Source organism: Sinohyriopsis cumingii, unplaced genomic scaffold (genome assembly GCF_028554795.1).
Source record: "Sinohyriopsis cumingii isolate HCF-2022 unplaced genomic scaffold, ASM2855479v2 utg001918l, whole genome shotgun sequence".
Classification (NCBI taxonomy): domain Eukaryota; kingdom Metazoa; phylum Mollusca; class Bivalvia; order Unionida; family Unionidae; genus Sinohyriopsis; species Sinohyriopsis cumingii.
Genome location: NW_028316082.1, coordinates 121,492 through 136,612, shown reverse-complemented (window position 1 = coordinate 136,612; position 15,121 = coordinate 121,492).

Here is a 15,121-nt window from a genome sequence, read left to right as displayed (position 1 = left end):
ACTATCACAAGGAAAGACTGTTGACAATTGAGAGAGTAAAGAAAACAAATGGAAGATTTATAATGTTTTAAGGGTAACTCTTAAGTCCAAGCATTACTCTCTTACGCAGTCTAAGGTGGTACGTCTAGCCCATATTGTGTCTATGTACTCTGTGATGTTTAAATGATGATAGACTTCAGTATGGGTGAAACAAGTTTGGTGTCATAAAACAATCCTGACAATCCTTTCCTGAAACATAATCTGATTTAATACTTGTTTCTCAATGCATAATTGATATTAAATATCATGCTAAATTGATATTTACGAGCTTTGTGCTGTTCAGAAAAACCAGACCTTTCAAAACCATACTCATTATCTTTAGGTTTTAATGTATAATTTGTGATAAAAAGTAAAATAAAATATAAAAATTAAACGACCGCTTCAAGTTCGTTCATAAGAGGCATATTAACATTTTATCAGTATTGTCATGCACAGCTGTACATTGCTTTGAATGAACTAAGATAAACAGTTTGACTCACAAAATGTATGTGAAAATTTCAAAAGCATGCATTATTTTCTTTCTAAATATATAAGTAAATCTTAGAACATAATAATTAACAAAGATTAAATTAACATGTATAAACATTATATTTTATGCTAATTATTTTCTCTCTGCTGTTTCTCTACCATTTTGCTCTTGTAGGGCGGAATGCCCTGAAAGCGCACAGGTAAGTGTTAGAATTGTTTAGCCTATAGTACATGTTTTTATTTCTTCCTGACAATCACAATATCGTGATATCTAGTAATTTGGCATTTAAAGTGTTGGTATAAAGCAATTTATAGTATATACCAATACTATTGGTATACTAAATTTTGTTCCGCCCATGGAGCAATAATACGCATAAATAAACATTCTCTCGAGCGTCTGCAGTTGATTCGAGATCAATGATCAATTTACATACATTAATCATTAGTGACGTATTCTAAATTAATTCAATCTGGTACACAATTTCAACACAGTTCTTTCTGTTTTCGTTTATCTCTCATGTATAACGGACAAACTACGCAGAAACGTAGAGTGAGAGAGATATGGAACTTTGGCTGGGTTAAAACTTTTAAATAGAAATTATACCAAGTAACCTACACGACTGTTTCGTCGTAACGATATATTTGCACTTTCGTTGGGATTTATCTACGGTGTTTATCAATGATACGAAGTTGCATACCGAGTCGACATTACACGGTAAATTTATCAGTTACGTGGTACACATACTGTGACGTATTTAATGTTTTCTTGTTGTTTGTGTTTCTTAAACATGCTATAGTGTTTTAAAAATCGATTACTATTAATTAAATGTGAAAATATACAAAGGCCTATCTCTCTCTCTCTCTCTCTCTGTCTCTCTCTCTGTCTCTCTCTCTCTCTCTCTCTGGATTATTATAGCAAGATACTAGCTAAAACGAACGTAGAGGATTTTCGTTTGTGTCTGATGACGATGTCTCTGGATTTATGTATGATGGTAAAAGTTGTCAAACCGACTAAAGGCTGAGAGAGAGGGTTTTAAAGTCAAAACTAACAGAGAGAGAGAGAGAGAGAGAGAGAGAGAGAAGAGAGAGAGAGAGAGAGAAAAAATAGAGAGAGAGAGAGAGTTTATAGTCGTTGGTACCTTTACTAAAGCAGCATAATGACATCGATAAACTGTAAATATATTACAATATTTTAATTACCTCTTGTGGCTTCTTCATTTTGCTTAGGTTTTATTCGACATTATTTTCCATGCACGAGTACGTGAGTGGCTACGTTTTCATGTGAATTGTGTAGCTAACCAAGTGTTTGTAGTACTCTACTTTCACCATTGAAGCCATCTTTCGTGTTTAAATCATAAGTCTGATTTATATTCATTTATTCAATGTGTAATATTGCATTTCGAGGAGTAGAATCTAATACTTTGGATGAATGTGTCAATCTATGGAAACTATATTTTTCTGAATTAAGTGGTACAACAGATGAGGAACATAATGGTTGTGTCAAAATGAAGAATATGTACGAAGAAAGCAAACTAGAGACTGATAACATAAAATGTAATAATATTACAGAGGAAGAAGTGTTGCAGCATATCAAGTCTCTAAAAAGAAAAAAAAATCACCAGGCATTGATTGCATATCGAATGAACACTTAAAGTATGGTGGAAAATATTTAATCAGACATTTAACTGCCCTTTTTAATTGCATGATCCAGTATGAGTATTTACCTAATGTATATATATGTGGGATGATTATACCGATATACAAACAAAATGGTAAAGATAAAAAGGATACAGTGAATTATCGTGGTATAACATTGACATCTTGTCTGGGAAAATTGTTTGAAAAAATATTGATGACTAGAATTCAAAAGTATTTAGACAAAATAAGCTTTCACATCCTTATCAATTTGGATTTCGTAAGGAGGCTGGATCTATGTCCGCTGCTTTTACTCTTCAAGAATGTTTGATGTACTTTAATAATCATAACTCTAATGTATATGCTGTTTTTCTGGATAACGAAAAGGCATTCGATAGACTGTGGCATTGTGGACTATTAAAAAACCTAAAAATATTAGGAATTAATACAAAAATATGGAGAATAATCGCCCATTCCTACACACAGTCAAGTGCCTGTGTAGCGTGTAGAGGATGTATATCTAACACATTTCCATTACGGAGAGGCGTTGGTCAAGGGCGTGTAATGTCGGCTTTTTTATTTCTCGTGTACATAAATGACCTATTGAATGAGCTAGTAATGACTAATTGCGGGATAACAGTGAATCAGATGAACATACCTGGCATGCTTTTGGCAGACGACACTACTCTACTAAGCTGTACGCTGAATGGATTGCAAATACTCGTGAATACAGCTTATCAGTATGCACAGAAGTGGAAATTGAAATATATCTCTAACAAGAGTAATTGGATGATATTTAGTAAAAGAAAGGAAGTGTACTCATCAAATGGAATTACTCTGGGATCACAGAATATTCCTAGAGCAAAAAAAGTGAAATATGCAGGAGTTACCTTTTCGCAATCAATGAAAACTAACGATCGTATAATCTATTCCTACGATAAAGCTAAACGTGTAACAAACTCACTATACTCAATTGGATTAAATGCAAATGGAATGAATCCTATAGTCTCTGGGAAAGTCTGGGAAAGATTTGTATTGCCATCTGCTTTGTATGGCTCAGAACTCTGGTTTAATATGTCATATCAGGGCATTGAATCAATGGAGAAAATACAACGATATTTCGCCCGGAGAGTACAAGGTTTCCCTCAAAGATCGCCTATTGGATCTACGACATCGTGCTTGGGATGATATCAATGGAAGCTCGCATAGATAAGCAAAAACTCGTATTCCTTGGTCGCATGTGTAGAACATCAGCAAATTTAACGGCTAAAAAGGTTTTCCTCTGGGCTGTTGGAAATGTTATTTTTGACCCCCAACATAGCTACAACTCTTTTATATATGATGTAAATACTGTACTAAAAAAGTATGATTTAGAAGACTATCTCAACGACTTTATTTTCACTGGAAAATTTCCAGACAAAATAACATGGAAAAACTTAATTGGGACAAGAATACAGATATTAGAGGAGAGAAAACATGAAATGAGTATCAGAAATCCATCAGAGGGATTTGGTAGATTTTTAAAAATTAATCCAGGATTAAAAATGCATCATCTATGGAAAATAGCTTACACTGACTCAAGCAGAAAAATGGAATATGGGACATTAATTCGTATTGGAGGAATGCAAGCAAGACCTGGACTGTGTCCCCTATGTGGCAAAATGAGTCATGACCGTATTTTGCACATTTCGATGAATTGTGCCTTAACCTCAGACGACAGAAACCACTTGATGGAAAGTCTATTTTCGTATATGCCTCCAGTGATTTACCGTGATTTCTGTGATCAGATCGATGATGTTATACTGATTAAACTACTTGGTGGTTTAAATGATATATCAGAACGTTTAGAATTTGAGGCATGGATAAATATGATCAGACTATCTACCAAGTATTTCATTAAGATAAAGGATATTATATATTCGATTCAATAGAGAACTCACTCAAAATATAAGGAAAGAAATACTTGTACTGGATTGCAAAGAGAGTAGGAAACTATTTTTGTTGTGAGGATACATTTTCAAATGTTTTATCGCATATATATCTCTATCTAGATTAGTAATGATTTTAATTTATTTATTCGTTTGCTATTGGAAATAATTCAATAAGTAACGAATCTACTATTTTTGTGATTCTATGTATTTAAATGCATTTCTTTTTTGTCTTAAAATCTTCAGAAAATGGAGGAATAAAAGAATATCATCATCATCATCTCTCTCTCTCTCTCTGTCTCTCTCTGGATTATTATAGCAAGATACTAGCTAAAACGAACGTAGAGGATTTTCGTTTGTGTCTGATGACGATGTCTCTGGATTTATGTATGATGGTAAAAGTTGTCAAACCGACTAAAGGCTGAGAGAGAGGGTTTTAAAGTCAAAACTAACAGAGAGAGAGAGAGAGAAGAGAGAGAGAGAGAAAAAAAAATAGAGAGAGAGAGAGAGTTTATAGTCGTTGGTACCTTTACTAAAGCAGCATAATGACATCGATAAACCGTAAATATATTACAATATTTTAATTACCTCTTGTTGCTTCTTCATTTTGCTTAGGTTTTATTCGACATTATTTTCCATGCACGAGTACGTGAGTGGCTACGTTTTCATGTGAATTGTGTAGCTAACCAAGTGTTTGTAGTACTCTACTTTCACCATTAAAGCCATCTTTCGTGTTTAAATCATAAGTGTGATTTATATTCATTTATTCAATGTGAAGAAAAATAGAAACTGAAAAAGGAAACCAATCATCTTATCAAAATGAAAAGGTGATTGTAATTATCCATTAAAGGCATATAACTACCTTTTCGGGGATGTGAGTTCATTCACTCGGTCAATACATAGCTGCCTGTAGTATATCCTAACTCTATTCAAGGGACAAATAGATGTATTTTGTATATGATATAAATAAAACATATGTGCAGTATGTATGCTGTATCAATGATATACCACTCGTATTAATAAAGCCTCGTTTCCCTTTAATGAGAAATGTATACATCTCGTGGTTTATCATTGATACAGGGTACGTACTGTGCATATATTTGTGTGTGTGTTCATTATTTCGCCACGGTCGAATAAACATGTACAGCGTTATATGTGACTTAATTGGGGCTTATATTTACGATTCTTTAGCTATAAGGTTGTTTTTTGTTTTGTATTTGTAGTTGCTAAGTAAACCAGTGAATCACCCATATAGCTATTTTTACGTGAACGTAACGATCAAAATACATGAACGCAATGTTTTTAATTCACTTGGCTACATGTCACAAATATATTTTATAAGAAGACCCATATAATGGTGAAATGTAGCTTCTTTAATATATCTCAGAATATCCCGTATATTTTCTGAAGCATGGTAAAGTCTGCATAAACATGGCGTAAGGATTTGATAGTGTTCTTTGTCGGTTTTATTACATGTGTTATACACATATTCTTCACAATGATTAGGCTCTTTCAAGCATATGCGTATAATTACTTTTGACAACTTGTCCTTTTGTCTGTCAACTATCAAATTATGAGGCAGCGAATGATACAACAACGACTCATTTGACCAGATGATATATATAATATATATAATGTATGTATGTATGTATGTATGTATGTATGTATGTATGTATGTATGTATGTGAGAGACATGCATCTGTATTGTGTTTAGTTCATACTTGCTTTTAGCACAGTGCTACTCACATATTGTACAAGTTCTACATGTGAGGTGTTACGTTCATGAATAAACAGTCGAGTCAATACATACGTTAATCCCATATTATGTATATTTATTTTGTGTGTATTTTCAGTACTCTATAGTTTGAAATAAAGTTGCAGAAAAGAGCGAAAAATCAACAAGTTTTGTAAAATTAACAAAACAATTTAAATTAAAAGAATATAAAGTGAAAATGCAAGTATAACTTATGGTATTGAGATTTACATCCTAGAATTTCTGAAACAAGACGTATTGATTAAAGTACTGAATATATAGACCCAAGTATGTTGAAGTGCCTTTGATGGCCTGTGTCGTACTGATGTAATGATTGTTAAAATTCTTGTATTGTGTGATTCTAGATTATATGCCTATAAGAAAGTCTATCATTGCTAGAGCTGCATTATTGTAAAACAAATCTTCAGCAGAAATAGGTCTTACGTAATACAGCAAGTCGAGTAGCAAATGCATTACATGCAAGAGGCTCCGATTCACATTAGCATTCTTAGGCATTGATTTAAAAATATATAATGACTGAAACCAGTTAAGAATAAATTGTCTAATCTTCCAGTCGCCTTTAAATCAAGGCTTCCCACTGATTATATCATTCTCAGTCTATACATTTTTTGCAAATTATGCTAAAGACTTCTGAAACATTTTTGAATTTTTTCAGTAGTCTTTTACAAATGCAACTAATACCGTGCAATCATTCTAGATCAAATCGTATTAGCAGTGCTTTAAATTGCTTAAAACTAGTATTCAAACAAATAGTTATGAGAACAAACAAAAAAAAAACAACATGGAAGAATTACGTCAAGCCGCACTTTTAGCAGAGAAATCTGTTGTTACCACTAATAACTTTGTTTGGTCTACACGTTTACTCTTTTTTATAGTAACTTAAATGGCAATGAAGTTATGGCAGTCATTTTAGAAAATTACACAGAAAACAATTCATTTTCTCAATCTTATGTACATGTCATAGAGCAACATTTTCGACAAAGTAATTCGCTCTCTTTTTGTATAATTTTTTGTTATTATTTATTTATTTATTTATCTATTCTTTTCTTCCTAAAATTGGAATTTTATTTTTTTATATATTTTTTTTTACTAGCTTGTTTTGAGTGGGCGATTTCAATGAACCCATGTGAAGTGGAGTGCTCTTCAGTGAACCCATGTGAAGAGCAGTGTCCGTGTGATGTGAACGGTTGTGTTGGTCTATGAACCGACGAGACCTAGTCGGCCGTCATAATTATTTACCCGAGTTTGATATGGGGTTTGAATGATTATTTAATTAAGCTATTGATTATTGATTATATCTTATTTTTAAGTTCTGTCATTCCTAGAAATCTTAATATATTTCGAGTAGTTAAGTACTTATTTGGATTAGATGTGTATAGAAGTCTGGGTATTTATAGAGTGATCTGATTTCCTTTTGAGCTTTCTGTCAGTTGTTCCTTGCCTTCCTGTATTTTGTGCAATCATTGAATATATGGTTTAGGTTTTCTACAGTGTGCTAGATATAACAATTTATGTTAGCTGGTTTGGGTCCGATAAATCTGCCAAAGCTTCCTGCTCACCTAGTTTTTCCTGTCATAATTATGATAATGAGTTTTTGGTCTACACTGGTGCCCTTAGGGAGAAATTACCTATCCTTAATCAACAAGATCTGCTGGATCGGTCAACTTCTGGTAGGAGAGTGTATAGTTTCCTACCTTTGGTGGAAGTATTCCAATGTTCCTGCCATTTTTGGTTTATATAGTTTACAGCGAAGCTCTGTGCTTCGGTTGTGCTATATTTTAATGGGATAGGGTCAGGGTCTCCTAATTTGGTTTTTGCGATTTTGTCGGCTTGTTCGTTTCCAGGGATTCCTATATGCGATGGTGTCCACATAAAATCAACTATCTGCTTTACTGTGGATAATTCTTTGAGCATACAGAAGGCCCTGCCAGGGAAATGCTCTCTGGTCCTAGTGTGGCGATGTTTGATTGATGTGATTACACTAAGACAATCGCTTATTATGACCGTATTTGGTACGTTATTATCTTTTATCCATTTGAGCGCTTCAATGATTGCCCAGAATTCAGTGGTGAAGATTGAGCAATAATCTGGCAATCGGGATCCCATTTGAATGTTGTATCCTGGGATGACTATTGCAGCCGCCGTTCTTTGTGGTTCACCTGTTTTGGATCCGTCTGTATAGACTTTAGTGAATCCTTCATATGACTGTCGGATGTCATTTGCTAGTATTGTTTTAAGTTTGTTTTCTTGTTCGTGTTTGTTCCCGTATTCAGTGGCATTGGTGTTAACCCTCGTGGTAGTTTGCATCCACGTGGTTAGGTTGGGTGGTTTTACGTATTCTTCTTGTTGCTTAAGGATAGGTAATTTCTCCCTGAGCTCCAGGGCGAGTTTTCAGCCTGGGATATTCGGTACTATGTCAAGGAATTGTGTACGAGGTCATATCAATATGTATATGTTGTCAAAAATGTACTCGGGTTTTGCTGTCTCGTACAGCGTCACCCGAGTATATTTTTTCGGCTCTAGTTATTTCAAAATCCTGAGAGAAACTCAGACCATGCTGCACAAGCAAATTGCCTGCAGCGCAAACCTAAGTACCTAGCTGCGTATATCTGTCACAGCTAGTGTACATATAGAGCAAATTCTCTATAACCAAATTCCATTACAACGAGTCTTGTCAGAAAGCTTACAACTTTACGGGAGCGAAGGAAAAAGCGCACTTCTCCCGCTAAACCAGGATCGGCATGTCAGGACAAACGATAGTGATCACTAGTACTTCTAACGAAGCTTTTTCAAACTAATAACCAAGAACAACCCCAAAAAACAACAGAACACCACATCATACCGGAAAAGACATGGAACGAACAATTACTCTGATTCAGGATATTGAAAAACGGAAAATCGAACAAACAGGGCAAACAAAACAAACAAATCGTAATGGAATGTACATGGAACGAACAAAATGACTTGGATTCAGGATAATGGATTTTGCTAAAAATATTGTTAAATACTTATTGTGAAGCATAATGGAAGTTCTAAAGAAATGGTTCTAGTTTCATGATTTTGAAATTGAAAATTACTTAGTACTCCTTAGGGAGTATACCCCGCATAGCACAGACTCTGCAACGGAGCCACACCCAGAAGAATCTGAGAGAACCAGGAAAACAATGGTGGTTAAATGGGCTGGAGCCAGATAGACAAGAAAAAGAACTAGCATGAATTTAGTAAGTTTGTTATAACTTTCAATTGGCCAAAGCAATACTTACCAATTATTTCCAAATCAGATTTTAGATTTAATAACTCAAATAAATTGGATTTACTTTGCAATTGCTTAAGGGAATAATTCTCCCTTTTAATTTATTTTAACTCGGTATAATATTCAATCTACCGGAGGAACATTTACCAATTTGTCTGGTATAACAACTTCGTCATTTTAACATACGACTTAAAACTATGAACTGACAATGGATCGCTATAATTTTAAAAGTGATATAACAACTCAGATAATGTGGAATAACTGTCTCCTCTAATCTATTAGAATTTTATAAACAACCATATACCACGAATGGACTTTGAAGTGCTACGGCACAAACAAACAAAAACGTCAAGCAAACTTAAAACATGATTGTATGCTATGGCATAAAGTAAATACAAAACAACAAACAAAACAAATAAGCAACACGCACCCACAAACAGAAAAAACAATGCATATTAGACACCTTATTCATTTAATAATTTCGTTTTAAAGGGACAACCTATTCCAAAATGATATACATAAATGAAAAAATAACAAAAATACTCTTTCCTAATGGAAAAACCAAATTAGACCAAAGCAAGTGCTATGGCACAAAATATACCAAACCATTGATACATATAATAAACAAATAAATTATGCTAAGACACAAGCAACAAGCACTCATAAACAGAAAAACAATGCAGTATAGACACTTTTTTATTTTATCATTCGGATCTAAAGGCAAAGCCTCTTTTCAAAAATGTTAAACCTTAAATAAGGAACAAGAACTGAGATGAATTTGATCTAGATAATGCCGTCCATACACACATATGGGGTCAATATACAACATTAACACCACGAACAACACACATTGGACTTTCCTGACTCTGGCAGGGTCACTATTATAGCAAACAAATAAGTAAATAAAGAAGAAAACTGCCTCAATGTTTATATAACTTTAGAGAGATCTCGTACTCTCTAAGTTCATGTGAGAAAATGGAAATCAGGCCCACTGCCAGCCCAGGCAAAGGGAACATAGTACATTTTCTCCAAACCTCAAAGAGATAATTAAACAATAACATCTGACTAACAAACGAAAGAGTAACACTGCTACGAAAAATTACTATTTTATTATTTTATAACACAAACACTTATAACATTGGTGGGTGGACAGGGGAAACATATAGCAAACAACACTATTTGGAAACAATGCAGGGTGCCACTTTTATGTCTTAACCAACCATATATGTTGGGATGGGACTAAGAGGTGCTAACACCTTTACGGAATTTGCATTGAACTACAGAAGGTATAGCATCACAATCAATATCCGGTTGCCCAAAGGAACGAGGTCAGAGACTGAGTTTTTTCGGACGATCAAAAAGGATAGGTAAAACATCTTTATCTGCTATCACGCAAACAGCACTAGTTCGTACACATCAGTACACCAATATTAATTTAGCCATAACCGTGGTTTTAAATTAAGCTTTTTCTTAAAAAGCTGTTACCCCCAAGAAAATGGCCACTAAAATAAACAAACATGTAAGCGGCGAGGCATTCAAGCAATTTTGTAAGACAGAGGAAGAAGAAATTGAACAAGGACGCCTTTTTAAGGGATACCGTGACCCTTGGGCACAAGCAATCGATTTCTCCGAGGTAAACAGCATTTGAAGACCTACCACCATGGAGGTCATAGCAGGACACACGGTACTAATTCAACTCCAATAGTAAACATATGGAAACACCATCATATTCAAAATTCAATAACTTAAAATTTCTGGGTGCTGATGATGAGACCTATAATTCTCCATGCACATCTAACCTTGGTGCAAGCTTATATGTGGAGAACACTATATGACTCGCGGCATTTTGTTTTCATACATGTGCATGAAACACATGTTATTGATTCTGCACCAAATGAATCAGGTGCTACTTTCATTTTTGAGTACTCCTGAGTCAAGCTTGTAAGAATGCTAAAATTGCATCAGTAATTTGTCTATATTTTTTTTAAATTACATATAGGATAAGCTCTCAATAGATATTCTCACTAAAATTTTAATTTTCATTATTAACCAATTATGGACCACCAAACCCATAAATACTCTATTATTTCGTATAATTAGTACCGTGTGTCCTATAACCAGATTTAGTTTTTTTAGAAAATGTTGTATTTTACTAATTGATATTGGAGCATAATTGTAAGAACGAATTGACCATGCTTGTGCATGGATAATAGTGCAATAGCATGTTATGTGATACCAATGTCTATAGCTAAATTGCATCCACATTACATGTTGCTGTGTTGCATTGTACTTATTAGTTGCTTATTCTTGTTATTAAAATCATTGTTTTCTGCCTTTGTATCTTCATGTTATCTTTCTATGGCATGCATGCTACACAAAAGAAAGAAGCATGCTGACATCAGCAAGTATGACATCACAGGGTATCAAATTACATGACGCATTGTATTTTCATCTCTCACTGGCTATAAGACAAGTTTTAAATGTTTTAAATTTCAAAATTGCATTTCTTTTCTTGCTGACTTTCACAGAAATAAGATGCAGTGCATCCCTATTCACATCAATTAAACAAAACAAATAAGTGTGCCACATGACAGGTCAAAATGATAAGAGGCCATTGCCCTTTTGTGACTAAAACAAATACACACACCCATGAAGCATCAAGAGATGATGACGTTCCAAACTATCATCACATGTGATTCATCACCCCCAAATCTTAATAAAAAGGTACAAAAGCCAAATAAATGTTCCATAAGCTTTATTATACTGAATAATTAAATAACATAGTGCTACTTTGTAGTATAAAACTATGGGGAAGGGTGAGGAAGCAAAGAATATACATTAATTTCTTCAAGCCTGGTAATGTTCCCAACAACAAGGGGGAAAATGTGCATCAACCCAAAAGACACAGCAACATGAGGTATGTTACATAAGGACAACAAGAGACAAATTTGAAAAAGCTATCCAAAGTTCCTATACTGCTGACATTGATGTTGGAGACAGAAAGTGTATGGACAAACTGTTACGCCTCAAGCTATTAAGTATGCTGGAGGTGGAGAAATGTGTGAAAAACTTTGCAATGCCAAGACAAGTCTATGTCTCTATGCAATATGCAGACACTGATAAAACTTGTCACTGCATAAATTACTTGTTAAATTTAAGTAATATAATTGAATTGCATATTAAAGTTGTCTAATACATAAACCTATACCTACATTTACCCAAAACTCATAAAAAGTTAAGAAAAAGTCTCAAAATCATTACTGTGGCTACTTTCCACTATAAGCAGTGTTAAATTACTTACTTTTTAATACAAAGCTGAATAAAATTCATAAATTATTGAACAAAAGAGAAACAAAGCAAACCTTGCAATCACTCAATTACACTCAAAGGATGAGGTAATACACCTTGATTTGGCAAACCAAATAGCAAGCTCTAATTTACAGCTAAATGATTCCTTACTACTACTTGCAGAGCAATGTTGGCTTTATAAACAGCTTTTGTTTCAAATATGAAACCATACTTATGACATGAAGCTTGTTTTCATCTATTCACAACAACATATATGGTTAACAAAATACATATCGCTTAGTGCACACAGGAAAAAATGCTGAGAAGTGGTATAATCTGTTCTGAGAGCACCAGTTGCAACACCCTGTCTATAAAAGGTTTTCTATCATGGGACTTGGTACATGAAGAAAAAAGAGGTCTGGTGTGGTGGGAGAGAGCAATATGTTCACAATGCAGTTATACATCAAGAATGTTTCAACTGTATGAAGAGAGGATGGGGAAGAATACTGCCTGTGTAAATAATGCAATACAGATAGGACTTTTGCAAACTTATATTGGGAATGAAGGGTTGAAAACTATTATTTTAGGTGAAAATGTCCCTCCCTGCTCCCTCAGCAAAAGGGATGCAGAAAAGTTCCAATACTGTTTGCCAAAAAAATTAATGTACCAATATGAGAAACATGCTGAACATAGAATAGGTGTCAAGGAGTTTAATTCTATGATAAGAAATAAGACAGATATAATTGATATTCAATGTGACTCGACATATAATAATGCAATTTACAGGTTGAGGCAATGCAGCATGTGCAGTTTTGTGCACAGTCCGTGATTTTTACAATGTTCTCTGCTTTGATTTGCTGAGTGTGTCTCTAAAGTTAAATGATCAGTATTGATACATAAGTGATTGTGACATAAGTGGCTTGCATATAAAATCTTCCCCCACCCCTTTTGGGGAATTGTTGCATATGTTAAATGGTATTTAACCATATAGGCCAATCTGTGGGCACCATCATATGAAATTCTGCCATCAGGCCATACTATGCTCTTTTCCCCCATGGCCTGAGCTATCTACTGCCACTGCCCAGTGTATAAAACCATCCCCATCTGTCTTTTGTATAGAATTTTTCTCCAAACTCACATGCAAACCATGAAAAAGAGACTCCATTATGATTGTCATATGCAAAAATCACCAAAATGATACTCTGGATGCACATGGTAACCATGGAAACAAAAAGCTCCTATTATGGTATAGGTCGTATATAGGACACACGGTACTAATTCAACTCCAATAGTAAACATATGGAAACACCATCATATTCAAAATTCAATAACTTAAAATTTCTGGGTGCTGATGATGAGACCTATAATTCTCCATGCACATCTAACCTTGGTGCAAGCTTATATGTGGAGAACACTATATGACCCGCGGCATTTTGTTTTCATACATGTGCATGAAACACATGTTATTGATTCTGCACCAAATGAATCAGGTGCTACTTTCATTATTGAGTACTCCTGGGTCAAGCCTGTAAGAATGCTAAAATTACATCAGTAGAAATTTGTCTGTATTTTTTTTAATTACATATAGGATAAGCTCTCAAAAGATATTTTTACTAAAATTTTAATTTTCATTATTAACCAATTATGGACCACCAAACCAGTAAATACTCTATTATTTCTTCACCCATTTCTAGACTGATTCACAGTTCTTCCGTATAATTAGTTGCGTGTGTCCAGCAGCCCTAGCTGCTAGAGGGATTAACTCTGAAAACATGGATACACTGTCTAACATTGGGAGGATAATTTTCATTCAATATCCCAAGAAGAAAGAGCTTCTATTGACCAAAGGCAATATAATCCTGTGTGAGAGGGTGGTCAAAGTGACCCACCACCACCACCACAAATCACAAAATTAATACAAAGAAAGCTTGCCGACACTTATGTGTCAGGATTTTCAAAAAAAAATCCCTCTGGAAGTATTCCGTGAAGGATTTGAAAAAAGAACTGGACTACTTGTCTATAATACAAAATACGATACATATAAAGCAATCCCAGGGCTCTGCACCGGGAAAATTATTGTAAGAATAAACGATCAGGATGCTGCACTCATACCAGAATTTTTCAAAATCTATGTACTACCAGTCCAAACCTGGTTCTACAATTACCACTTGGTACGCCCTTGTGGCAACTGTTGGAAAAAGGGTAATGATAAATGGCGATGCACTTACAAAGAAAACCAACCAACAGAACCAGGATGAGCTAGAAATTGACCTAGAAAATGAATCTGATGACAACTCAGTAACACAACAGAACACAACTTATGCACAGGTGGCATGCAAACCCACCAACAACCAAAAACAACACACCAAATACAACACATCAAGAAGAACAAGAATCAGATATAGAAAAAGACGAAATGTTGGTTGAGGCTGAAAATGACGAACCGTCAACTATCATATCACAAAATCAAATACCAGAAAACAGTGACATGGAGACTAACACAACACTAACTACACCAGCAACACCATCAACCTCAAGACGCAGAAGAAACAAACGGAGAGCAAAATCACCTAAACAAGAAGAACACAAAAAGAAATCCACAAAAGAAGCAGAAAAATGACACCTCAGATAACATCTACACCAACAGAAGCAACAGATACACCAATGACACAAGGAACAAAGAAAATAATAACATTGTTAAAGGAAATGACACAACCAACAGCATTTATCCTTCCA